The 27,118-nt window shown below is 47.9% G+C and overlaps 1 protein-coding gene across 9 annotated transcripts in view; it reads right to left on the reverse strand.

Moving 5' to 3' along the window:
• The window catches only part of TMEM132D (transmembrane protein 132D), a 210,189-nt gene that overhangs the window by 48,909 nt on the left and 134,162 nt on the right, over positions 1-27,118 (reverse strand). The window lies entirely within an intron of this gene.

Raw genomic sequence — 27,118 nt, forward strand, 5'->3', positions numbered from 1 at the left:
GGAGCTGTGAGCCTGAGAGCTCCGGGCTGTCCCCTCACCTGCTGAGTGTGATGGGCCAGGGGAGCTGCTCCTGAGCCACAACCCAGCAAGGACCAGGGCTCAGCCTGGCTCTGCTGACTCCAGCTGCAAACCTCCCCTGCTTGGACTGACAGCAAAGCTGTGGCCAACAGCCCGCCTGCCTTCCTGAGAGGGCACACGCTGAAACAAACGCACCTGGAAACACCCCCAGGCCTTCTGGGGCTACTTTTGGAAATTCTGAAAGGTGAGAAATAGCTGCTTGAGGAATGGGGTTTTTCCAGGTAAGTGATGTGGGTTATGTTCACAGTTAGGAAGGAAGGGAAGGTGAGGAGCCTTTTAGTGAGAGCTGAAGCACTCGATGTGGTCAGGAACTGCCTCAGACGTGGGGCCTGGTGTGCCCACGTTCATCTCCCTGCTCCCAGCTGATAAACGGCTGCAGGCTCAGGACTGTGTGACAAGCTCGTTCATTGGGTTACACAGGAACACAAGAGTCTTCAGATGACAATAACAAATGCTGCTTCTTCTTCTAGACACTGCCAGACACATCGGACCAACACAATGTGAATTTTGCTTTTATTTGGTCAGGTTTTCCTGTTAGCTCAAAATTTACTGCAAGCTCGAGGCCCTGCAGCCAAAATCTGCACAAAGCTCCTGAGCTACCCTGGCCAAGGACAGTTGGCTCAACAAAGGCCTCCTTTCCACCATCAGCTCTGTAGAACCTGTGGGGGCTTGCTCTGAGCTCAGCAGGGCTGGTAACTCAGGAGGAGTTAGATGTGATCAGAGTCTCCCCATCACTGCTCCTTTTATGTCTTTCTGCTTTCTGCTTCAGGAATCTCCCCCAATGCCCCCAGCACTTCACGAAAAGCAAATCATCCCTTCTGATTTCCTTTCCTAACCTGCTTGAGTTATTTCCTGAGCATGTCCAGGACAACTGAGAAGGGCCAAAGAGGTGAGGCAAGAAAAAAAGATGAGTGAGAGAGGCTACAAGAGGAATTCACAAGAGATCAGTGGTAAGGTGAAACAGAAGCAAGAGCAGAGATTCATGGTCTTCCATCACAAGTGAAAAGGAAAAATTATCAGCTGGCTGGGCTCCAAACAAAGACTGTGCTTTCCAAATAACGTAGCTGCATCAGGAAATCCATGGCCACAGAAAACAGGAATGTTTCTATGGATTGACCTCCACTGCAATTTAAAGGGAAATCAAACCAATTAATGGAAGAAAACCGGATCACACCCCTAGATCCCAAACTTGCTGAGCTGCACAGCTGGAACACAGCTCCCTTGGCTCTCACACTGTTCCTCTGGGCCTGCCCTCAGCCACGGCTGCAGAGATGGATCAGAACAAGCCCTGGCCTCAGCCAGAGGAGTCTCAACAGCAACACTCCTCTACTTACTGGAACTGCCCTGCAGAAGAATTAAAGCTTCTTCCCATTGGACTGCTCCTCTCCTGTCCTGCTTTTAGGGACCCAGTTTGCAGATAGACTTGAAGAATTGTACTGGTTAATGGAATGGATTTTGGCATTAGTGGAAAATATAAGCCCTCAATATCAAATATTAAATTGTTCCTGATTAATTCTTTTATGGGCTCGGACTTGCAACTGATTTAATACTCCTGGATAATTACTTCTGTTATAACTGTGCCTTTGATTTTTAATTAACCATACAAAGTTTCTCATTCAAATCTAATATTACCTTTGTTAACAATGTCAACTCTCTGTTTAGAGATTCTGCTCACATTAAACTGTACGCTGAGAAATTAAAATCTGCTTTTCCTCAACTGTGTGAACAGATTCTGTCCCAGGCTTATTTATTCTACATAATTATCTAGGAAAATATTGTTTCTGGTATCCTGAGCACTGCTGTCTGCCAAGTAGCCCCTCTGGATAGCAGTGCTCTGTGCTCCCCTCATCCCAGCTCACACAGAACCCCAGACTGGAAGGGCTGGAAGGGACCTCACACCCACCCCCTGCCATGGCCAGGGACACCTTCCACTATCCCAGCTTGCACAAAAAGTCAAAGCACAACAACAAACATTTTCAAACTTGTGTGCCTTTACTCACCTAAATTCCTCTTTACAGATGCAATTAAGTGAATTTAGTCCATTAAAATTCAATAAAAGTGAGCTGCCTGGGAACTGCCTGCTGAGCAACTTCAGTGATCAGGCTCCTTGAAGTTCAGTCTGGCTATGAGTTTGGGTGTCACACTTGAGCCCTTCCCATCAGAATCTGGTCCTTGCTTTGAAAATGTCAGGGTTTCTACTTTAACTCCTGTAATTAGATTCACATTTACCCAAGGAGAGAGGTTTGTGTCAGTTTTTCAAAGGTTTTGGCAGGCCCACACATCTGTCTGGACTCAAAAAGACACACAGCCTCTGGTAGTGTTTTATGCATTTATGGCTTCATGGAAATGATTGGTAAAGCTCCCTATAATCAAATGAAATGGTGTGCTTTTCCACTAGCTAGCATATTTACAAAGGTTGTGCTTAGAACACTGGGCACTCTCCTGCCTGACCTGGTAGCTGAATGCAGCTGTGCAGAGCAAATCCTGCAAGCCCATCCTGGTGTGCTGGGCCAGCTCTCCTGCATTTGGGACCTTTCCATCCTGACTGTTAAGCCCTCCAGAGGAGCAGCCTTACACTGAAGGGCTTCTTGCCCTTCTTATGTTAAATAACTTTGCTTTTAGGGAGGACAAATTCAGACTTTTGTGATCCAAGTCACGTCCTGGCATTTTTCAGTCTATTTTGCTGTTTATGACCCCTGCCCTCGTCGAGATGAGGTTCAGAACAAGTTTAAGGAATCAGCAGCAATTACCAAGTGTGGAACCAAAGGACTCCAGAGGAAGGAGAGCTGACCTCGACACTGACTCCTGCTCCAGCCACAAACGCCCTGAAAGGGCTGGAGAACACTTCTGAACTCTGACTGAGCTCCTCTGTGCTTAGCAAAAGATCTTAATCCTCCAGCCTGCAGGGTATTGGGATCTGTAATGCAATCCACTCACTACTGCGATGAGGCACATAGAAAAACATAAAAATATTTAAAAAAATAAAGATATATATAAAATGTATCAAGAACTAAGTACGGGAGCGCTGCTGATTGTCAGTTCTCACAAATGTTAAAGGATTTCTGAGAACCTACAAAGATCTGGCAAAATTTTTACATATTTTAAAGCTTTCAACAATTTTCCATTAGGATTCTCATAGGAGTTCAACTGAGGATCAAAAGCTTTGCAGAGAAACATGAAAAATGTAAGCACAGGAATGATGTACTGCTGCTCCACCTCCCCCGGCTGGCACCCCAAGGAGCTGAGATCAGGAACATCAGGGCTCAGGCTGTGCCCTGACTCTGCCCAGCCATCGAGCTACACCTGCCTGCATGCCAGGGAAAAGGATGCTACAGCTCATTCTGTGGTTAAAACCAAGAAAATTAAGTCTAAGAAAATAATTATGTTGTGCTTGAGGAAATATGGAAATGACCACGAGCTGCTGCATTTAACAGACTTCTTGAAATGAAATTATTTGTATTCAAATATGTGCAGAACCAATGATCATTTTTGGTTTTGATCAGCTCAACCTGTTCTTTGGGGAAATTAATTTGATGCTGTGGGTATAAACACTCTTTCAAAATGCTCACCGTGAAGCAACATTTTCCTCCTGCTCTCCTTAGCACCAAAGCAATTTTCAAAGCATTCCCATTGATAACACAAACAAAACAGACGAACCATTTCACGAGGAGGATCAGAAATTGCAATCAGAGAAGCAATACCTAAAGCAGAGTTGGCTCCACATCCATCAGAGGCCACCCGTGGCAGAGCAGCAGAACAGAACAGGCATTTGTGCTGCTGGAGGCTGCAGTGGGTGCAGCACAGCTTCAGCCCAGCTCTGCACCCACCCTGGCACAGAGGGGTCAGCAGCTCATCTGCAGTGAGCTGACACCATCTGCCTTAATTAAATACCATGAAAACATTCAGAGTCTCCCAGCACTGAGGGACCTGCAGAGCCCTGCCAGCTCGAGGGGCACACGGCTGAGCTGCTCCCAGGCAGAGCTGCCAGGGGTCAGGGCATGAAACCTGCAGGGTTGTCACTTGGAAAGAGGTGTGCCTGCCAGCCCTGCTGGGCAGAGGAGAAATGAGAGCCCTCAGGGAGCCCTTGCTGCAGGAGCTGTGCCAGCATCAGAGCTCGCGGCAGGGCTGTGTTGGAGGAGATGGCAGAGCTGCCCTGAGGAGCCATGCCAGGCTGCCCTGCCTGCCTCTGCTGCTGCCCTGCTGACAATGCAGAGCCCTCCTGGAGCACTTTCTGCTGCGGAGGCTGAAGTGGCTCAGCCCGGGCTCTGCTGAGAGCTGAGCCACCAGCAGCACGCAGGGACACTGCTGAGCAGGACTGAGCCTGCCAGCCCGGGGGGCTGGGGTGCTCTCAGCAGCCACACGTGTCCTCCACAGCTCAGGGCTCCCAGGGGCTGCAGGGAAAAGGGGCCAGCCCTGTCCATCTCTGATCTCCAGAAAAGCAGAGACTGGATCCTGAACTTCTGCTCTCCCCACCTAGCACAGAACTTCATTTCCTTCCTAGCTGGTCTCTGATGTCCAGAATTACCAGTATCAATATCCTCATTCATTTGCTTTCAATTCCTTCTGTAATTGCTTGGTGATATTAAGTGCTGCCAATACTGGGGTCATTATTAACCCCAGGCAAAATATGCATTGGAAGACCACAAACCTTGATTCTTGCCTTGTTACCATAGCTACACCTGACCAAGAGGTGACACCTGAACTCTGTCTTCAGGCTCTAAGTGATGAAGAACCAGAGAATCTCAGAAAATGAACTGACAGTGTTTGAAGAAGAAAAGGTCAAGCACACTCATGGGAAAATCTTAAAAATTTAAGCTCACACTATTAATTTCTATAAACAACTTGTTATCACCCTGCCTACACGGATCTGATGAGATTATTCTTGCCAGCTCTTGATCATGATACTGTGCAACTGCATATTGAAAAGCTCTGCCTTTGATCACAGGGAGCACAGCTATTACAGATAATGTACACACTGCACGCCTACTAATCTTATTCTGATTTTTCCTGGGAAATGAGCAGCTCTGAAACATGCATCTCAAATCAGGAAACTTCCATGATCACAGAACAAGCAGAAAACAGGCATTAATTGATTTTAAATCTGACAAAATGATGAATACCAATACTTACACCCCCAGATTTCTCCATCTGTCAAAATATTACAGCAATTCCAGGAGTTACAGATGTGTAACTGCTGGGCCTGAACACAAAGTTCCTGCTGAAAGTCCCAGGAACGCTTCAGAGAGCAGCGCTGTGCTAAGGCACACCAGGGCTGCTTCAGTTCATGTGCCCAGACTCCTCCTCTGGGAGGGAAGGGACTGATGCTGCAGCTTGCTTTGCCAGCCCACGGCTCTAAAAAACCAAACAATGGGATTCACCTCCTTGATTTTCACTGCAATGACACTAAAGCCCCAGGGACGTGTTTTAGTGACAGAGCACACGACATCTGTGTTGGAATTTGTACAGCTGCTGGAGAAGGTGCTGAGGCTGGCAAAGGCTTTTCCCCCACGTTCCACAGCTGAACTAAAGGAGTGTCAAGTGCAGCACGTCAGAAACCAGGACTTGGATCAGCCTGAGCCCAGGCAGTGTCTGTCACACAGTCTCCTCTCTCCTTGAGGTGTGACATATGTCACTTCACTATTGTCACAGAGTGTTTCATGCTAGGCTAGATGTGAATTTTGAAAAAAAACCAAAACCAACTTTGTAATCATACATGTCATGTCAGATTTATTCCTGGCATGGAGGAGATGACCAGCCTCTGAAAGGAGGGCTCAAAAAGCCATTGTGCACAAGATGGACACACCTGGCTTATCCTGTGCTTGAAGGGTAGTTTGCTGTTGTTTGGGGGGGGTTGTTTTAATTACAGCTAAATGAAACCAAATAATGTACCAGAAAATCATGAATCTTTTCACCTAATGTCACTCTTTATTTTGATGTTCAAAATTTCTTTGACTTCTTTCCTGCACACAAACCACGCTCCTGGGTGTCTGAGTGTATCTCAGCCTCTTGGTTTAGAATTTTAACATTCAAAAAGCTGAGCAGGAGGAACTTTCTCCAGTCCCAGATAAATCAGGCTGGCAGCCTTGTGGCCCTAGTAATTTCAGAGTTCTCCCTGTGCACTGGAGGATGTCAGATCTGCACCCTACAAAGTTTGTAAATCCTAGAAAGTTTGTAAATCCTACAAAGTTCGTATTCTGCACAGATCCACGTTCCATGATAAAGCAGATCTTTTACAACACATCTTGTGGGGAAAACGTGGGTGCCATGAATCTCAAAAGGCAACCTGTCAATCCAGAGCCAGTGTGCTCATTTTCCTGAACAGCTTTCAAGGACATTTACCATAAATCTGTGAAAGGAGAGCTACTTACAGGTCTGGATTTACAGAAAGTGCTGCCTATTTGTGCTCTGTCTTCTGTCAATAGCATTAAGATTTGCAGTTTGCACTGAATTATCCAATGACCTAAATCCTAGCAAGCTATCAAAATCTGTTTCCCAGATAAAGTCATGCTGGAGTTTGATACATTTATCAGTGCCAGACACACAGCACTGCTTACAAGCACGGCAATTTCTCAAGTCTTCTTCAGCAGCAGACAAAAGGGAGGTACAAATGAATTACAACCTATTCACTCCGATGGCTTAAAATAATTATCACCCATTGAAACAAAGTAATACAATTCCTGCCTCCTGATTTCACACAAACTCCTGCTCTAATGAGGCCCTGTTTATTTACCTAATGTAAAGCATCCAAATCTTCTGCTGACAGCTCCACAATGATTCATTGTTCTTCCATTATGCTAAATACTTGGGCTAGATCATGCCTCATTATACAAAATACAATCCACTGCCAGCCAGCTGAACAGGACCTGACCTGGGAGAGGCAGGGGCTTTGCTGAGTGTCAGCACAGGTTGTGGGGACAGGTACCTGCAGCTCTGGGATGTGACACAGACATTTCCCTGGCCTCACTCCTCTGCAGCATCAGAGCAATCTGCTGAAGCACCAGCAGGGCGGGAGGCAGCTGGAGGCAGCACACCAAATTAGAAATGCACACCACATTTGGAATGTACACCACATTTGGAATATACACCAAATTTGGAATGTATACCAATTTAGAAATGTACACCAAATTTGGGATGTACACCAAATTTGGAATGTATACCAATTTAGAAATGTACACCAAATTTGGGATGTACACCAAATTTGGGATGTACACCAAATTTGGGATGTACACCACATTTGGGATGTACACCACATTTGGGATGTACACCAAATTTGGAATGTACACAGCCCCTTTCAAAGCCCCATGCTCCTCAGGTTGCAGTGCTGGTCTCAGAGCACGTTTCCAGGGGAGGTCCCACCAGCCAGGTGCTCCTGGCCAGGCTGCCTTGCCACAATAAGGACCTGAGTGCTGTAAATCCAACCAAAGGCTGGCTGGCAGAGAATTTTCCATAGTGTCCCACCGGGATGTATCCTGGACAAGCTTTGCTGTCAGTTATTTCCTGAACTGGCAGGGGCACGTGTGGGGGTCACTGCAGGGACAAAGAGCTGCTGCCACCCTACAGAATGTGCTGCCCCAAACCCACACCCGTGTAAGAGCAGGCACAGGCACACCCAGCCCAGGACACCCCCTGCCAGCCCAGGACTCTCCCTGCCAGCTGGGCCCTGCAGGGAGGGCACGGACAGCTCCTCCAGCTCCCCAGGAGCCTGGATCCCACCCAGGGTCCCTCCCAGCAGCAGCTCAGCTCCTCCTGCCCTGTGAGTGTCCCTGCACATCCTGCTGCCCTCCCCAGCCTGCCTCAGGATGTGACAAAGCCACCTCGGTGCCACGGGTTCAGAATGGCCTGGCACAGGGAGCAGGGCACTGCCTGAAGCTGTGGAAGCCCAGAAACACAAACGGCTCAGCATGCACGAAGAACAGAAACCAAAATGAGAAAGACACATCCTAGAGGGATAGCACGAGGCTCCTGTGTGATTTTGCCCTCCTGGCCAGTTGCAAGAGGCTCCCAGCCCTGGGCCCTGGGATGCCCATCTGGGGGCGATGCGGGCACTGCTGGGCACACACAGCACAAGCAAAGCCTTCAGCAGACACAGCTGTGCCAGCCAAGCTGCACTCAGGGGCTCTGGGACCTGCTCTGAAGGCTGGGGGTACTCTGGGGGTTTTGGGGGGAACCTACGGCTTTCACACACATCAAAGAGCAAAGCTCCAGGACGTAAAAATATCCCTCTCATCCACCTGAGGGAAAGACTGTCCTCGGGAGGAAAAGGAACAGCTTTCACTGAAAAATCCTACACTGAGAATTTAAGTTTTTTAAGAGCTGTGAGAGATTTTGAACAGCTTTTGGAGCTTTCTAAACTCGGCAGTCTGCCTTAAGCTAGGTTTATGTTGCATAAACATTTGCTTTCAGATTTATTATTATTATGAAAGATACATCATGAGCATAATAAATGATTGTGGTATTAAAGCACATTTTACAGCATCATCTTGAGTGCTGTTTCCTTTAATGCTCTGCTTACATGACATGGAGGGATTTGCTCTGAAACTGCATTAGGATGGAAGGACAGAACTCAATAGCTCAGCTCAGAACATTTTTTCCTCTTATCTCTGAACAATTCTTAATTATCCCCAGCCCTGTGAAGAACACACCTGTTTTGAAATACAGAGGTGGCAGTGCTGGCTTTTGCTCTGCAAGGAAGGGGTTTGGAATTCCAGGGAGTCTGGTGATAAAGATTGGCTCTGCTTCCATTCCTGTGGCCTTTGGCCCGTGCTTGGATCAGTGCAGCCCCAGAGCCAGGGCAGAACAGGGCCAGCAGTGGTAAAGAGGCTCTGAACAGAAGAAGGTGTCCTTACAGTGGGGAAGAAAGGAATAAATTGGAGCCTGGCCTTTGGATACAAGATCTCATCACCCCCCTGCTTTGTGCACTGAGAGCAGCGGGAGCTGGGGTGGCTGAATTCCCTTCTGGGAGAGGGAACTGCCCTTCCCAGGGCAGCCCGGGGTGCAGGGAGATGCTGAGGGGTGAGCGAGGGAGATGCTGAGGGATGAATTAAAGGAGATGCTGAGGGATGAAGTGAGGGAGATGCTGAGGGATGAAGTGAGGGAGATGCTCAGGGATGAGCTGCCCTTCTGGCCAGCCCAGGGGTGCAGGGGGATGCTGCTGGAGGGAAAAGCCTGGCAGCACACCTCAAACAGGGCTGAGATGGATCCCTCCTGGCTCTGGCTGCCAGGTAATGCAGGAATTGTGTTTTGTATTCAAGCTGCAGATTAAATGAGCTGTCTGAAACCACTGTGACCCTGCATGTTTACTGGAAAAAAAAAATCTAAACTTCAGCTTAAAGGACTGCTTCAAAATAATTAATCTTGAAAGTACTAGGCAGAATTTTGGTGTCCAAAGGTAATACATTTCTTCTCATTCTTATTGTCTCCTGGATTTTGTTTTGGTTTTTTTCCTACTAGGAAAATAACATGCAATTTTCTAGGAATACTTATCTGAAACTATGCAAGATACCCATAATGTACACTAATAATTCACACCATCAGATAACAGAACGACTGAGGCTATACAGCTTTTGTAGCAAATGAGTTTTGGCTCCCAGTTAGTAAATGCTGCTACGGACTCCCTGTTTGCCTCTGCTCCTCCCCATAGTTAATCTACCTCTGATTGCTGTAATGTTCCCTACAGACAGACAAATTGTTTGGGTTAACTTAAAGCATTTACATTAGTTTTTCATTTGTGACTGTTTCAATTAGCAATGTCATCTATTTCTGAAAGCTTTTTACTTTTAAATAATTAGGGTTTACCCAAGAGGTTAGCACAAAAGAAGTATTTGAAATGCTAATCCACCACCTCAGACAAAACTGTTCCAGCAAATTTAAAATCCTGTTGCTTCTTAAACATATTGTGAAATACAATAGTGCCCACAGCATACTGATAACCTCTGTGCAGCACAAAGGAAGGGGCCAGTGCATTACATGAGATGGGTACGGAATGGAAATGCTGACAGACCCTGAAAGGAGCTGAGGCTGGGCTCAGGGATTTAATGAGCACAATGAGGGGCAGGTGGGCTGAGGGCTCCTGCCAGGATCAGATCCTGGCAGGAAAAGGTGCCCTTTGAAGCTGCTTCTTAACGTAGTCTGTACACAGGACCAGGCTGGGAATTACAACAGAAAGTGTCTTTTGCTGTTCCCTTTGTCAGCCAGGCCCTTTACAGCCTTGTCACTAGCACACACATGGATATATGTTTATATTTAATGCCAGAGCAATTGGATTTCTTCTGGAACATATTTCTCTTTCTAACCACATTCAAATCCAGAAAAGAGGAAGAAATCTGTTGCTTTGGTGCAAACCATGCCTCATCTCTGGATTTAGTGCTTATGCTCTTTTTTTCCTATATTTGATGCACTTGGACCTAAACCATTAAAACACATGCTCAGCCTAAAGAGCTGGAAACAGCAAATGTGCTGAAATGAGGCAGCTGTGCTGAAGCTTCAGTCTGTGCCACGTACCCAGTGGCTGCCGTGCCTTTTGCCAAAATGCAATTAAGAAGTTACACTTTCTGGCTCACTGAGTGGCACGGCAGCACGGCTGTGGGTCACTCCCCACAGCTCCCAAAAAGCCACCACCACGTGCAGGTGCCACTTGGAAAGGCTGGACAGCGAAGCAGATGGAGGCACAGCAGTGCCTGGGAAGGTTTCCTGCTCCTGAACCTACAGGAAAAGTTTTCCTTCCACACAGGGAGAGCAGCCAGGGAGATTTCAGCTCCTCCACTGCACTGCTCTTGCAGAGCACAGGGTTAGGTCCCTGGGAACAGACTTGAAAACAGGCAGAGAAGGGAAAGTTTATCAATTGTAGCTATTTTTTGCACTCAGGATATATTTGTGATTGTTACTGGACTTCTCACCCTAGAGACAGGTGATGGAAGGAGAACTGCTCCTGAATTCAAAGACATGCTAGAAGTTCACTGTGAATACTGCTGCTGTCCATGTCCTGCACAATCTAGTGCAAACTCTGCTCCTGGGTACCTAAAACACGGCAAAGCCCCAGAGCGCCTTTTCTCCACGGGGCAAGAGTCCCTCCTTTGGTGGGGGTGCTCTGTGCAGACCCAGCTCCGGGGCAGGTGAGCCCCCAGGTCACTGCCCTGGCCTCCTCTCAGGTAAAACTGCTGAGCTTTCCACCGTGGAAACCTCAGCAGTCTGTTGTGCTGTCATGATACAGAACTGGGTGAGTTTATCTCCCTCTGCACACCTGGCACGCCTTCAGCACATCCCACTTATTTTTACAGTGCTCCACACAGGGGTTGCTGCTGTACAAAGGTGCTCCCAATAGAGAGCAAAGCAAAACTGTAATCACAACACAGTCTCTCTCCATCACGGGGGTTATTATTGTTTCAATTGTGCAGGTGCTGAACGCCTGTCCATGGGGGATCCATAAACACGGAAAAACAAGAGCAGAGCACTTGACTTCCACACACATTTAAGAGTCAGGTTGCTGCTTTTGCAACCAGGACAAAAAAAATCAGGCATCAAGGAGCCTCTTTGGAAAAGAGGGAGATTTCAGAGTCTGCTGGGCCACTCTGGTTTGGGAGAGGGCTCTTGGGGTGGGCTCACCGGGGTAAGGAGAGGGTGATGGTCTCACCATCAGCAGCCCTGATGGTGAACAGGCCCAGCAGCTGGCTCAGGCGAGCTGCACCACAGCAGCAGCAGCAGAGCAGGAGCAGCAGCAGCAGCAGAGCAGTAACAGCAGCAGCAGAGCAGGAGAAGCAGCAGAGCAGCAGCAGCAGAGCAGCAGGGAAGGAGGCTCATCAAACCAAAGCAGAAAAGGGGTGGTGTTGAGGGGCCCAGACAGGACTACAAGCACGAGCTTTGGGATTCAAGTGGGCAAAGGAAAATACAAACTAAGTGTGGAGAAATGTTTCCTAACAAACTCCTGAGTGTAAAACCCCAGCGAGAGCACAATCTTCTCCTGGTCTCACTCGTGTCAGCATGGAGCAGATATTTAAAAACATACAGAATAGGAAAAAAACACTGAAGGCTCTGACCACTGCCTGTATTTCTGAAGTGGTTTTCCTTACAGGTTTCTAAGACACTGAAATATGCCCCAAAATGTGCTGCTAAACATTCTGCATTGTGCTACAGAGATGCAACACGTGTTGGCACTATTCCTCAGGCCTGAAAACTCAACCACAACCACACAGCTTCAGCCCTTGGAGACAAGCTGATGGGAAGGAATCCCACCCGAGAAAGGTTCTCTGGCTGTTCCCGTGTGGAAGGATGCAAACCGTGGGGGCTCAGGAGCAGCAGCTGCCTGGAGCTGCTCCTGGCACTCCCCAATGCACACGTGCAAACAGAACCCCTCCATCAGCACCCCAGCTGCACGGCTCCACAAAGGACACAGTCATCGGCTGTCTCACATCATCTCACTGCATCTCAAGTTAAGTACGTTAATGTATCTTGAATTAATTTTCTTGGTGTTAAAGTGCAAACTGGGCTAATAAAAGTGACACATTGACTTTTTCCAGAGAATGATGTTCAGCTTACGCAGAATGGCAGCATAAATGAAAATTAGCCTCAAGACAATGTTAATTACATTTTATCCATTAGTAGGAGGGTAATTGAGCCACTCATTTTCACTGCAAAGAAAACCCTTCTGGCTTCATAAAGGGAAACTATGTGTTTAATGTGCAAATTAAAATCTAACAATGGAAAAATTTGCACTAGAAAGAGAACCAAAATGCAGGTAATGTATATCTATATTGTACTGCAATGCCCATCTTGCACATAATCTGTGTTATTGCCCTCTTGCTGAGCTGAGAGAGACTTCAAAATGCACAACAGAACCCAGTTATCTGAAGAATCAGCCAGGAACTATGACATGAACATGAAATATCCTGGAAGACTTGACTGAACCAAGAGAACACTATACATGTTGCTGACAGTGCTATTAGAACTGATACTACTCATAAATAACAGCTGCAGAAAATGGTCCTTGCTGATTTTAAAATCTTCCCACTCGTTTCTATTACATCTGTACATGGCTGAAAAAATGACATTTGTTTATTCTTAGACAGCAAATCCCCCCAGACACCTGAAGGCCTCTGGGTGGGTCTGAGCAATCCCTGGAAACCAGGGAGCACATTCTTTTTCAGGACCTGTATCACAAGTGTGCTGACACCTGTTAGCAGTTGCATTCATAATTTGAGTTTTGAGAAACACAGGATACATTAACAGAAGTATATTTTGCTCTCTGGACTGCTGGAAACACCTTACTGTCTATCTGCTTTCCATGATATCCTATTGCCTTTGGCTAAACAGCAAGATTTTCAGTTCCGGATATTAAACTGTTGTAGAAAATTCCTATTCCTCTTACCTACAGGCTCTAACTCCTTGTCTGCATGCCTGTTATCTACCCTGGACCCCACTCCATTGAGATGAAACACTGCTGTCTGGGATTTTCTAAGAGAGGAGCTTTGGAGCTGCTGGAGCTTGGCAAGATGCAGGAAGATTGTCTGGAGGAGAAGAGCAGATAAAGCTCTCACAGGCTGGTGCTAACAGGAGGAGGCAGTGCAGTTTATCAGCTGCAATCACTGCTCTCAGGGGAGCAGAGAACACACCAGACACGGGGATTTAGTGCCAGGCAAGTACAGCACACCGCAGTGATGTCTGACCCACCCCAGCGGGAGCTGGACATCCTCGGCACAGGCTGGCAGGGCTGAGGGTGCTGAGGGACAGGGGGAGGGTGCTGAGGGACACGGCTGAGGGTGCTGAGGGACAGGGGTGAGGGTGCTGAGGGACAGGGGGTGAGGGTGCTGAGGGACAGGGGTGAGGGTGCTGAGGGACAGGGGTGAGGGTGCTGAGGGACAGGGGTGAGGGTGCTGAGGGACAGGGTGAGGGTGCTGAGGGACAGGGGTGAGGGTGCTGAGGGACAGGGGTGAGGGTGCTGAGGGACAGGGTGAGGGTGCTGAGGGACAGGCTGAGGGTGCTGAGGGACAGGGCTGAGGGTGCTGAGGGACAGGACTGAGGGTGCTGAGGGACAGGGGGTGAGGGTGCTGAGGGACAGGGTGAGGGTGCTGAGGGACAGGGCTGAGGGTGCTGAGGGACAGGGTGAGGGTGCTGAGGGACAGGGTGAGGGTGCTGAGGGACAGGGCTGAGGGTGCTGAGGGACAGGGGTGAGGGTGCTGAGGGACAGGGGGTGATGAACCAGCAGCTCTGGCACCTCCTGTCCCCAAGGCAGCAGCTGGACATCCTTGGCACAGTCTGGCCAGGACTGAGGGTGCTGAGGGACAGGGTGTGATGGACCAGAAGCTTTGGCACCTCCTGCCCTGTCCCTAGGGCCAGTAACTGAGGGAAGTGCCCAGACCTGGGCTGCTGAAAGCTGCTCGTGCACAAACTGCACAAGGAAATCCCACCAGAGCCAAACCACCATTTTCATCAGCAAACCAGGTGTGGGTGGAACAAGATTTAGCTGCAGAAAATATTATGGATTATCTGCCCACTGGGCTCAGTGGGATGCAGATCAGACCCTTGAACTTCCTGCCCCCAGGAGCAGCATCTGGGCAGAGTTACAGTGGATTCAGAATTCCTGCTTCTACAAAAGCCAAAAATACATTCCCTTACTCAAAAATAATAATTTTTAAATCAACCTTTATCATAATATTACCACAAGCATTGAAAAGGATTATCTTATTACAAAAATGAAATTACTTAAATTTACCCTCATTATTGTTTCCCAGGGAAAAAAGAAGCTTTTTTGATTTCATTGTGGATGAAGCTGCTATTTGCATTTAAATGAAGACATCTGAAGAAGAGGAGCTAGAAAGTTAGGGTTTTTTTCTCTTAGAATGGGATTTCATGTCAGTATTCTATAATGCAAACCCAACTCCACTTTCTGCTTCATTAAATAGTCTGTCACAAGCTGCTTTCCAAAAAACTGTCATGGAGAGTGAGATCCTCTGATTATTCCCAGCAGAGCCTTTGTAATGATGGCAACAATGCAGTGTTGGAATGCCCTGAATACCTGACTTCAGCAAACAAACGAGGTGTTTCCATACTTGCTGTAAAGCATCGATTCTTTTTTAATTGACTTATCATAATTGACACAGTTAAACAATCTTCTTTTCTCATGCTCTGCCTGCTCCCCTCCATTCTCCAGCGGTGCTCAAGGGAGGATGGCCCAGGTCCATCTCTGCTTTATCCAGCGAGGATGCAGAGGGCTGTGCTGAAACAGCCGGGATGTTTTCAGGTCACAGTCGTGCCCTCTGGAGCCTGCAGAGTGAACACTCACTTATGGACATGCCAAGCAGCCCTGGCTGCTGGCTGAGCCCTGCCCAAATCCCTGGAGCCAAATGCCAGCCTCTAATGACACCCCACAGGGGCTCCTGCAGGAAGCTCAGCCCCAAAAGGCTGATCCCAGATCATCCACTGCCAGGGCGGCCTGCAAGCACCTGACACCACCTGAGGCTGATCACAGAACTGCACATGCACTGGCATCTGCTTGGTAACTGAAAATACACCTGGCAATCCACATTTCTAAGAAAATGAGAAGAAATAGTCTACAAATCAATAGTAATATGCACAAGCTGAGATATTTAGCTTGCCCCTTTGCTGAGGCAAGAGCAGTACAACTCAGCCTGCTGGGGGTGTCTCAAACCTGCACTGGTGAGCAGTGTCTGCATTAACCACACAGCACCAGCCCTGCCTCTGCTGAGCAATTACACACACACTACCAAGATGTAACCCATATGTACAGATGGATGAGTTTCTTTTTGTTCCCTTTTCTCTAAATAAACCTGCATTAAACTGATAGCTGACAAATGCCTTTCTTTCCTTGGTCATCCCTTTCTCCTCCTCACGCTCCCTTTCCTCTTTAGATGGGACTCAGAAGGGAACCTTTCACAAGCCAAGGCTGCATTAAAGGTTTGTGCTTTGCAGACATCCAGGAAAATATTAAATCCTACAGGTTTAGTCCCAGAAATTGTAAACAGCAAATATACAGACACTTTGAAGCTCAGCTCATGTTTTCCTATGGAAGGCCCCTAGCAAGAAACAATATAAATGACGCTCCCACATGAACAAAAATAACCAACTTCAATCCTTTAAAATCATTTTGAGGATCACCTGATGATCTTTTCATACACTTCTACACTGCTACCCAGGGCAGAAGTAGGGCATCAATCTCTTCACATGAACACTTCTGAAGCAGGAGTGATTCTGTCTCGAGTGCTTCCAAAAGCGAGCTGGTGATGTGCTGGGAGTCTGGTCAGGAAGAACGAGTCAATAGGCCTGTGACTCACAGCTCTTGTACTGATACCTTTATTAATAAGCTTATTTTCCTTTCATTCCAGTGAATTCTGAAAATCAATCCTTTTGTCAACTGCTTTGTGAACAGCGTACATGAGGGCAGCTGTAATTTCTGCAGTCATAAAGAAGTGCAGTCACATATTCCTGTGTTCCTCTTCTGCCATAAATAATTCCATTTGCTCAATGCTGAGACCTTCTCCAACAAATATGAACCCTTTATGCAAGCAAGGTGGAAAGGTTCGCTCTGCCTTTCCCTCCCACTTCCAACCAAAAGGCAAAGAATGGATGTGGAAAGAGAATGAGACAGACATAAAAAGAAACAGCAAAACAAAACTGCTCTTTGGCCACAGAGAGATCAGTCTTTCTTTAAATGAAACCAATCAGAGCCCATTAAGAGAGTTTTCTCTCACTGCCTCATGGCCACAGTGACAGGTAAAATGCTCCCTTTAGCTGCAGCTGGACTAACACTTGTTTTCCACAGGGGTTTTTCACAGGTTGACATTTGAAGTTATTTGTCAAATGCCTGCAGTGAAACATCAAAGTGCAGCCCAAACCAAAGCTGCTGCTCTGACCCTCCCGTGGGTTTGGGCTCACCAGCCTGGTCTAACCAAGGTCCAGAAGTTCCCAGGAATCACAGAAAGCTCCTTCCACCGACATCCTACAACAAAACAGGCACTGATTTTGGAAGTGATGTTTGGCCCTGACAGGAAAGAGGAATGTGGGATTTGGGGGGACAGGACCAGTCCCAGGCTCTTGCACAGGTAGGAAGTAAATTCCACATTGGTCTGTGAGTTCCTCGAAGCACTTGCATGCTGTTCTTCAGTGCTTCTTAGCATGAAGACTTCTAAAACCAGGAAATAAGTGAAATGCTTTCTTCGAGCTGTTTGTCCATGAAGCAACTGTTGATTGAATCCATTTAAGATAACAAAGAAAGAACGAGAGGAGATAAGAGTCCACCGGCAGGCATTCCTAAATGTCACGATGCTGACAGAGCACATTGCAGCTGCTGCTGCATTCCCCCCTTCCTTCTCCCTCCTACCACCCCACGTCCTTCCAGGGCACCAGGCAGCATTACTAAAGGAGTGGCACAAATGCACATTTTCTAGTGGAAGCAGTGACTTTGAAAGGGCATAACTTTCATCCTTTCCTCTGCCAGGGATGCTGCAAACCACATGAAGGTTAGCAGAGGATGTTCACAGGTGTAGGGCAGAGACTGAAGTGTGACAGAATGCCACCCAGGGGAACAGCCTTCAGCCAGACACGCTGCTCAACAGCACGGAAAGCAACAGAAAGACCCCAGAACAGCTCCACCACCACAGCTTTGTGTTTGTACAGCCAAACTGCTTCTGGTGACCAAGCTGCCTCCTCAGCTGGGAGCAGCACAAGGAGCTTACCTGGTTCATCCACAACCTACAGGCACAAACAGCCATGTACCACACACAAACATGTACCACCATGTGGTTTACTGATAGCCTGGCTTGTTGCTAAGTCTTTTTCCCAGAAGATTGATGTTTGCTAACTGCTTTCAGGCAGCAGCAGCAATTCTTGCAATTAAGATGTGGATAACAAAGTTCTTTCAGGAAGGAGAACCAAATCATTATTAAAAAGTCATTGAACTTTAAAGTGCCTCCTTGCTGGCAGAAATAAACAACACATTCTGTAAATCTGGAAAGGATAGAAAGAGGAACCAACCCAGGAGCAGAGCAGCACCACCTGCTGTGCCCTGGGGATGCCAAGGGGTGATCTGGCTCTTGAGGCTCCCAGCCAGCTCAGCAAGGACAGGGCAGCCCGTGGGCAGCCAGGCTGGGCATCACCACATTGCCAGGTCAGAGAGAGGCACAGCTGAGCTGCTGTCAGACACTGAAGGCTCTGGCATTTCCCCACACGTGAGTTCATTGCTCGGAATCCTGTGCAGCAGGACTCGCAATCACAGTGCCCTGAATTCTCCAAGCCCCTTGCAGAGCTGAGCAGGCAGCCTCTCTCCACCCCTCCAGCCTGCTCACATCTCACTCCCAGCACTGTCCTCGGCCCAGCCCACGCAGCTGCAGCTGCTGGGGACACTGCACATCCATCCCTGCACATCCATCATCACTGCACATCCATCCCTGCACATCCGTCACACGTTCAAAGCAGCCTCTCCTCACAACCAGCACGATTCAACTGGAGCACGTGGAAAGGAAAGCAGGAGCAGGGGAAGGACCCATCTTCAAACTCACTGACGAGTCCATCCCGTTCTGGCTGAACACCAACACCACACCTTCTCATGCTTTATATTCGTCCCACTTTAACACGGAAAAGGGAAACTAGAAATGAAGATAACTGGAACTGGACTTCTGCCTCCTCCTGAAGGCTTCCCCCTCACACTGTGGACAGTGAGAGACAAAGCCCAGAGTCACTTCAGAAAGCCAAGTCTAAAATATTTCAGTTTTTTACAGTAAGAAATTCCTAACTCATCTGACAGACTACAGAACAGAAAACACATCCATAACCCATAAATTTGACACTGGCTTTTACAGCATCTGCCCAACCACGTCCCCAAAGAAGGAGAGCTGAGGTTTCTTGGATGCCAGCTGCAGTACAGACCTGTTCTTTTCTGCTCCTTTTAGGACAAAATTAGATGTATACTTTTACATATTTTTACATATGTTCAGCTTTTTTCCTCTCTGTTTTAAATGTTGAAATGCTTTGTTTTCCCCCTCATGTCTAAGCTCTTCACTTTTTTTAGTGGTTCCTGTTATCAGCAAAGAGCTATATACATATATTAGATTGTACCCAGTTCTGACAAGGAAACTTAATTCCATTTTCTGACATCTTTTTAATATCAAAGAGAAAATACACATGTGAAAACAACACACCTTCATTTCACTGAAACAGGGAGAATTATTTTTAAATTCAAAGCTGGTTTGCCTCACAAATATTACAACCAGAATTTGGAATTTTTACCCTGAATTACAATGGAAAGTCTCATCACTATCGTGTATTGTCTTTGCTTATCAAACTATGTAAGTTTCATATTTCTATATAACATAACAATTATTGGTTTTTACAGCCAGTTGGGACATTTGAAAGTCCAGCAAGTTATTTTCAAATTGTCAGGACTGATTTTCAGGCCAGGTGTAGAGTGGCTTCAGTATTGATGTTCCCTCTGTTTGGAGCTGATGGGTGTAGGAAATAGAAGTTTAGCATTGCAGGAAGAAGTCCCTTTGAACTGTAAGTGCTGTGTCTCCAGGGGAGTAATTCTGCAGAATCCCACTCCAGGGTAGTGATTCTGTTATTTTATGGCAGAACTACCAGTAAGTGGTATGAAAAAGAACCAGATTTTTTTTATTTAACATTTACATTTCTTATATGCCTATAATTTAGTCTCTTTAAATGTCAAGCTTTTTTAAATGAGCACTTTCCACATTTTGATGTTGTTGGGGTTTTTTGTATTCTCCCCACAATTAGAAATGACATCAGCGATTACAAAACAACATTAGGTATTCCAAAATCTCAGCTGTTCAGATTTCCTGTCTTACTTTTTCCTCATCCCTTCTCTGAAGGTCACGATGGAAGTGAAACAGATGTGCTGTTACAAAATCCATTTTCTCAGCATTCAGGAAACATTAAACTCTGAGATCTTCACCCTGGGGGCTTGGGTCCATGTCCTCTCCTTTGGGCACATCTCCAGTGCCCCCTCCCCAGGGGGACAGGGCCAGGCTCTGCAGGCCCTGTGCTTGTACTGCTCCTGACACAGCTGGGAGCCCCAGAGCACCCACAGTGCACAGTGCACAGCCCGAGTTCCTCCGGGCACAGGGGAAGGTGCCCAGAACCACAGGGAGCCTCGGGAGGTCAGGTGTGACCCAGACATCCACCTGAACCCCAGCTGGCTGCTCTGCTTCATCCCTGCCTGTCCAAAGAAACACCATCATCATCCCTGCCTGCCCAGGCATCTTCATCATCCCTGCCTGACAACACCATCTTCATCCCTGCCTGACAACACCATCATCATCCCTGCCTGCCCAACACCATCATCATCCCACCCTGTCCAAAGAAACACCTTCATCATCCCAGCCTGTCCAAAGAAACACCATCATCATCCCTGCCTGCCCAGGCATCTTCATCCCTGCCTGACAACACCATCATCATCCCCTCCTGCCCAACACCTTCATCATCCCTGCCTGCCCAACACCATCATCATCCCTGCCTGCCCAACACCATCATCATCCCACCCTGTCCAAAGAAACACCTTCATCATCCCAGCCTGTCCAAACAAACACCATCACCATCCCTTCCTGCCCAAGCTCCTTCATCCCCCAACCCCTCCCGTGTCTCTGCTGCCCCACACAAAGGCAGGCTGAGAGAAAGGCAGAAGAGGAGGCACAGGATCAAAGGTCTCCTTGCACACTCGCTGTCAGACACATCCTGCACACAGCCCAGCCTGTGCCCCTCTCTGAGTCCATCCCCAGGCAGCTGAGAGCCCGAGCTGAGCCCAGCCCAGCCCTGCCCAGCCCAGCCCTGCCCAGCCCTGCCCTGGGGCACTGGCAGAGTGAGGCTTCCCCCACTGCCACCCTTTTTCCATGCCCTCCCTGCCCTGTCCTACTGCCAGTGTTTGTCCCCAAAGCTGTCCCTGCCACAGCCACTCTGCCTCGAGTGGCTCCTGCCTCCAGGTTTTTAACCCCTTCTGTGACCGTGCCACTGCTCCTTGTGCACGGGCAGGCACTGAAGGGAAGCAGGGAGGGGAGCAGGGCTCAGAACGGCCCCACAGAAGGAATGATGATTGCTGTTTGGTGCAGCAGCTCCACAGGCACTGGGAGCTGCCCAGCTGGGGAGTGTCAGCGTGCTGGACCAGCAGGGCTGCTGGAAAGCAGCACCCCCTCTCCTCAGGAGCCTGGCCCCTTTGGCTGCTCGCCTCTGGGAGCAGCAGCTCTCAGCTCCGGGGACAGGCAGCCCTCAGGAGGTGACACACAACAGCTGCCACTTCTCAGTCCTGGTCACTCTTCAGTCCCCGGCATCCTGCCTCTAGGACATCTCACACAGGAAAAGGAATTCTTAAAACCACTGGCTGGAAGAAGGATGGGAAAGTCAAGGAATAATTCTCTTAATTGACTACTCTTCTTACTACTTGTAATCTAGAGGAAATCTAATTAATTCTACATGAAGAACCACTATTCTGTGGTGAAGTGTAATTCCTGATCTCTGGGGCTTCAGCTTACCAGTTGTCAAATTATCCAATTACACACTTGTTAAAATCCATTTTGGGGAGATTTTCATGGCTCATAAATAAATAATTTCAAAATCTTAAATCCCCAGGAGAGAAAAAAAAAGAAGGAAAAAAAAGGAAGCCCCCAGCTCCCAAACAGTACCTCAAAATGAGCAAGAACATCTAAAAATAATGTCAAGAAGCTGCAAAGAGAGATCCCAGCCGGGTCTGCTCCAGCAGCACCCCTGTTTCAGCAGGGAGAAATGCTCTGCTTCTCCTGCAGCAATGCTTTATTCAAATCACTAACCTGAAGGGAACCAATTAAGGCAGCATCCCCTTCGTTATGCCAAAAGGGAAAAATCTTTTCATGAGCACGCCAGTTGAGAGGTGAGAAGCCAAGGGAGAGCAGAGCCCAAGCCAAGAGAGGGCAGAGCCCAAGGCAAGGGAGGGCAGAGCCCAAGGCAAGGGAGAGCAGAGCCCAAGCAAGGACAGCGCTGCTCTGGAGCCAGGCCAGGGCCACCAAGCTGGGCAGGCAGAGCCTGAGAGACCCAGGAGCTGGGGCTGCCCGGCCCCACCAGGGCTGAGCTGTTCCCCACAGCTGGAGCCCACAGCTGGAGCCCACAGCTGGAGCCCTGCTTCTCCCCACAGCTGGAGCCCTGCTGCTCCCCACAGGGCACACCAGAGGAGCCACCCTGTCCCCATGCCTTAACATTTAGCTTTTAGATTTTTTTATTTTTATTTTCCAGTCCTGTACTGCTTTAGTGTAATACTGTAAAACTCCACAGCCTGTCAGCTGCTGTTCTCCCTTTTTATTCAGACACAATTCCTCTCCATGCCTGGGAATCAAGGACACCTCACTGGCTCAGGCCCCAAGAGATGGAAACAAAAGGGAGTTGGGGGAGCAAACTTGGAGTAAATGACTTCATTACCTGAAGCTGTAACTGCAGGATCTACCCCTGATATGTAAAAGGACCAAATTTATAAAGGTGTGAAAAACTCGTGACCATTTCGGGATAGCCCCTCAGAGGCTTTGACTGCCCAAGGGGTGCCTGTTGAAGGCCTTCAGTAAATACCCAATTTATTCTCTTAACCTTGTCCAGCCTCGGTTCTGGGGAGTGCTCATGGGAAATTCCATTTGGACACACAGGGAAAATGCTGCCGTGGAGACGAGCACAGCCAGGGCTCCCCAGAGGGATGGGGTCCCCTTCTCTGGAGGTGCCCAAGCCCCAGAGCACAGAGCCAAGGTCTCTCTGGGCAGGGCACTGGACAGCTGGAGCACTTTCCCACTCAAAGTGAGGTCCCTTTCAGCTGGCTGAAACTGGCTCCACAAAAATGATCCAATTATAAAATAATTACAAGACCGTCACTCTGAAAACTCAATTCACCACCAAATTATTTTTGTTTTAAACTCAGAACATTTGTAATAACAGTGGTTTTACAGCAGTGTGAAAACAGGCCAGCACTTCTAAATCTTGTGTCCATTGTCATAAAGCAGGGACAGGTTCTGGTGAAACCTGCTCTAAATTCACAACTGCCGTGTTTTCCTGGTCCTTCTACATTTCACAGCTCCAGAGCAACACAGAGATTGTCAGGGTGAAGGATTGGGCTTGTCTCAAACCCTGTTCAGTCTAATCAAAGAAAACACATGTAACTCACACTTCCGAAAGAACAGCTCTTATGCAAAGCCATTTTTCTTAGGCCTTAATCCGTAAGGAAAATACCCTTGTGCTGGTTCCTGCTTCTCTGGGGAGCCCAATTTTCCACGTCCCACATCAAACTGTGGCTGTCAGCAGCGGTGCCAGCAGGCAGCCCCAGCCCTCATCGCTCAGTGCCCCTCAGAGCCAGGCTGCTGCCTGCTGCTGCTCCACATCACAGCATTACTCAGCCCCGCTGCAGCTCCAGGGACAAACCCGCATTTCCAGCCTCCTGTCTTCAGCAACAGCTTCACCAAGATCCCTTTCCATCACCCGTGGTGACAGTGGCAGAAGAGGGACTGGATTAAAGCAGGTTGTCACTGCTTGGGGACGTGTGGAGCCAAGTGTGTGTGTGTGCAACAAACACAGTTACTCCTTCACTGCATGCTCCACACGTCAGCACAAACTCCAGTTGTGCAGGGACAGAGCTGTTGCCTGCTATTTCAAATGTTAAGGACCCCAGGGTCGTCATTAATTCTGCAAGGAAAAGCCCAGAGCACGTGGCACTGGTTGGACTGAGAGGGGCTGCTCCACTCCTCACTGCATCCTCTGTCACAAGGCAAAGCCAGGGCTGCTGGCCACACAGCTGGCCAGGGCTCGGTGAGCAGCAGCAGCAGCAGGAGCTGAATCCCAAACCCAGCTGCATTTCCACTCAGCTCCACGTGGGAATGAGCCCTGAAATCAGCCCCACTGCAGGGCTGTTCTTATTGAACACAGAGCCCACAACTGCCACAGCCCAGGGCCTGGTCCATCACTGGGGCACAGAGAGTGCCAACACCACAAACTGAAACAGCCTGAATATTTAACATCTACACACAGGGAAAATGTCTTGTGGCTTCAGATCCCTGCAATTCAATTAATTCCTGAAGCACCACAGATTCTCCCATGTTCATGAAACACTGTCTCCCATCAGCTGCACGGGCTGACTGCAGCTACCAGGATGTGAAACAGAACCTGATCTGACTCCCACACTGCACAAAGATTGATTAACAAGCTCTGCAACACAAAGTCCTTGCAGTGGAATTGCCTGAGCATGAGAACCAATCCATAAGGGAGGTTTCTGGATCCAGGCAAAGCTGGGAGAGCCACAGCCAGGGAGACAATCTGTTCCTCTGGACTGCCACAGAAATACTCCAGAACCAGACTGATACAAGAGCCCAGAAACAGCCCAGGGAAAATCTGTGTTTTTACTGCTGTCAGTAATGATCCTGGAACAGACTGCTACTCAAATTTGCAGACAATATCAGTTGGGAAGGCATTGTCAATACAGAAGTTTGAACTATTAAATAGAAGCAAGAGATAAAGCCAAGGATTCAGAAAACAGCCAAGGAATGAAATGAAGTGAGAAGCTTTACCAGGGGACTGACAGTCAGAATTTCAGCGTCAGGGAAGGTCTCCAGGCTGAAACAGCAGAGCAGCAGAACGACTGGATGTAACTGAGCCACAGGACAAGTGTGTGCCAACGTGGAGAACAAGCCCTGACCAACTCTTCAGAACCCCCAGGAAACAGAAGCAAACCCTGGCATGCATCTTCTGAGACACAGGACAAAACATTTCCAGGACATAAACACTTGGGCAGTATGGCAAGAGACATCATCTGGGATGCCTATTTCCAAGAAAGGTGACTCAAAACCAGAACTGGTGGGTGCTGAGACGTTCCTGGGAGAATGGCAAGTCTGTTTCATGGTGTGAAATGTGAAGCCCTTGACCTGTCTAATTTCAGGAAGCAATAGGATTTATTTCTGAAAAGAAAATGGTTGCTGGCAATGTCACAGTGATCCAACAGTTTCTCCCTTTCTTAGGAGTAGATTTCATCTCTGATTCACTAATCATTTTGATTTAAAAGGCTCCTTTTCAGCACTGGGTAACATTTTAATTAAATATTTGAAAACTTGCCGAATACTGTAATTGCAATTTAAAAGCTATGAATTAGGAAGGTAAAAGCTTTTATCTACTCTCTAGACATCTCTTTCTTTTTCATAAAGCTGTCAGTGGAAGTCTTTAGGAATATTCCTCATTGAACTGGAGTAGGACAGAGGGTTTGGCTGACGTGATCCTGCCCTGCTCAGCTCCAGGCAGAACTCAGGCTGGCCCCAGCCAAAGCAGATCCCTGAAATCAACCTGCTCATCCCTCCCAAGGGGAGCCACCTTTCAGAAAAGCTCAGATTTCACCCCAAAGCAGCCTGGTGGTCAGCTCAGAGGGTGGAGGGGGAGAGGAGGCTGCAGCAGCCCACTGGAATTCTGGCAGCTAAGCCTGAGCTGCACCCAGTCTCCACCAGAACAGGAACAGCACTATTTACCACTGGAATGTGTCAGGTACATTTATAAGGGCATTAATACCCTGGGGATTTAGAAAATCCATCAGAGGCAGCCACCACCATGACAGCTGATCCCTGTAATTATCAGAAATAATTGTAGTACAAATAAAGTTTCCTTTATAATAAATAGCCGCTTTACTGCCACAACTGGTTTTATTTATTTACCTGGTCTGCTTATACAGCTTCTCATGCTGATGGTAAGTAGAACAGTTTACTTCCTGTCAACATATTCATTAAAGTTTTAAAAAGAACATCAGGAGCAGGTTGAAACAATGGCACACATGAAATTACATGGTTTGCTATAAAGACCAATAAAAAATTAACCCAAATCATTCCTGTCTCCAAAACCAGAGAAATAACGTAACACTAATTTTCATTGTGCTTCTTTCTAAATGGAAGATGATAATTTTTTTTTAATTTTACTTTAATTTGCAAATGACAAGCTGGCTTTGCAAGGACCACAGGGAAAACTGAAGTATCAAACTAATCAAAGCTGGATGCCAAAAGGGCTGCACGTGAATCATCATTTCCTCAGCACAAAGCGAAGCACGACAAAGACCTGGAGGTTTGGAACACCCTGGAGCTCCTTCCTGGCAGTGCAGCTAATGCAGAGAAGGTCACAGCATCCCCAGTGTGCCGGGGACCCAGGGACTGCTGCCATTTGTCTTTCCTCCTCCCCTCCCCACCATCCCCTCACCTGTTGCCTTGCAAATGCCATCTCCTGCTAACGTTACAGGCTGCAGGTGACCTTTGAGCACACAGCTCTGTGCTGCTGCAAAATGGGCTTTTCCTCATCTTTAATGGAAATTAGGAGAGTGAGCTGATTTGCAGCAGCTGCCAGCAGGATCTATTTTTGTTCTCAGGAGCTATATTTTGCCACTCTATCACTTGATAATAAAGCAATCACGGCTCGTGGGCACACCTGAGGAGAACTCTGCTTTCCTGCCACCACTGGAACCGCTGGGGAGGAAACCTTTTATCTTTTCAATTATGTATGGAGGGAACAGAAACCCCAACATCTCCCATTACCTCAGTCTGATGGTTCCACAGCCTTAACCCCCAAGCAGAACTCGTGTGCCTGCACTCCAGGGCCCCGCTGGCAGCAGAGCTGGACTCGATGCCCCAGCCCAGAATATTCCGTGAATCTGGAAAAGCCTCTTCCCTTCCAGCACAGCAGCAGAGACCTCCCAGGAGGCAGCAGCCGTGCAAAGGGGACACACAACTCTCATTTGTGACACACACCCTGGCAATGAAGGCACCAGCCACCAGGGAGAAAACGTGGCTTTGGTAAAAGAAAGAATCCCAGCATCTGAGTAGTCAAAGTTGGGAAATTCAAATAACAAGAGCAGCCAGTTCTGGGAGTCAAAGTGCAGAGAACACCTTCAGTCTCCAGTAATGGCATAATTAACTTGCTATCACCAGGCAAACATCCAGGTTACATTTTTTTAAATGCTTTGGGATTGATTTTTGTTTTTCTTTCAGCACTAAATAATAACATGTCAATATTTTCTAACAGATTGCCTGAGAACAGAAATGAGGCACAGCCAGACCTTACA

This window comes from Passer domesticus, chromosome 17, assembly GCF_036417665.1.
Source record: "Passer domesticus isolate bPasDom1 chromosome 17, bPasDom1.hap1, whole genome shotgun sequence".
Classification (NCBI taxonomy): domain Eukaryota; kingdom Metazoa; phylum Chordata; class Aves; order Passeriformes; family Passeridae; genus Passer; species Passer domesticus.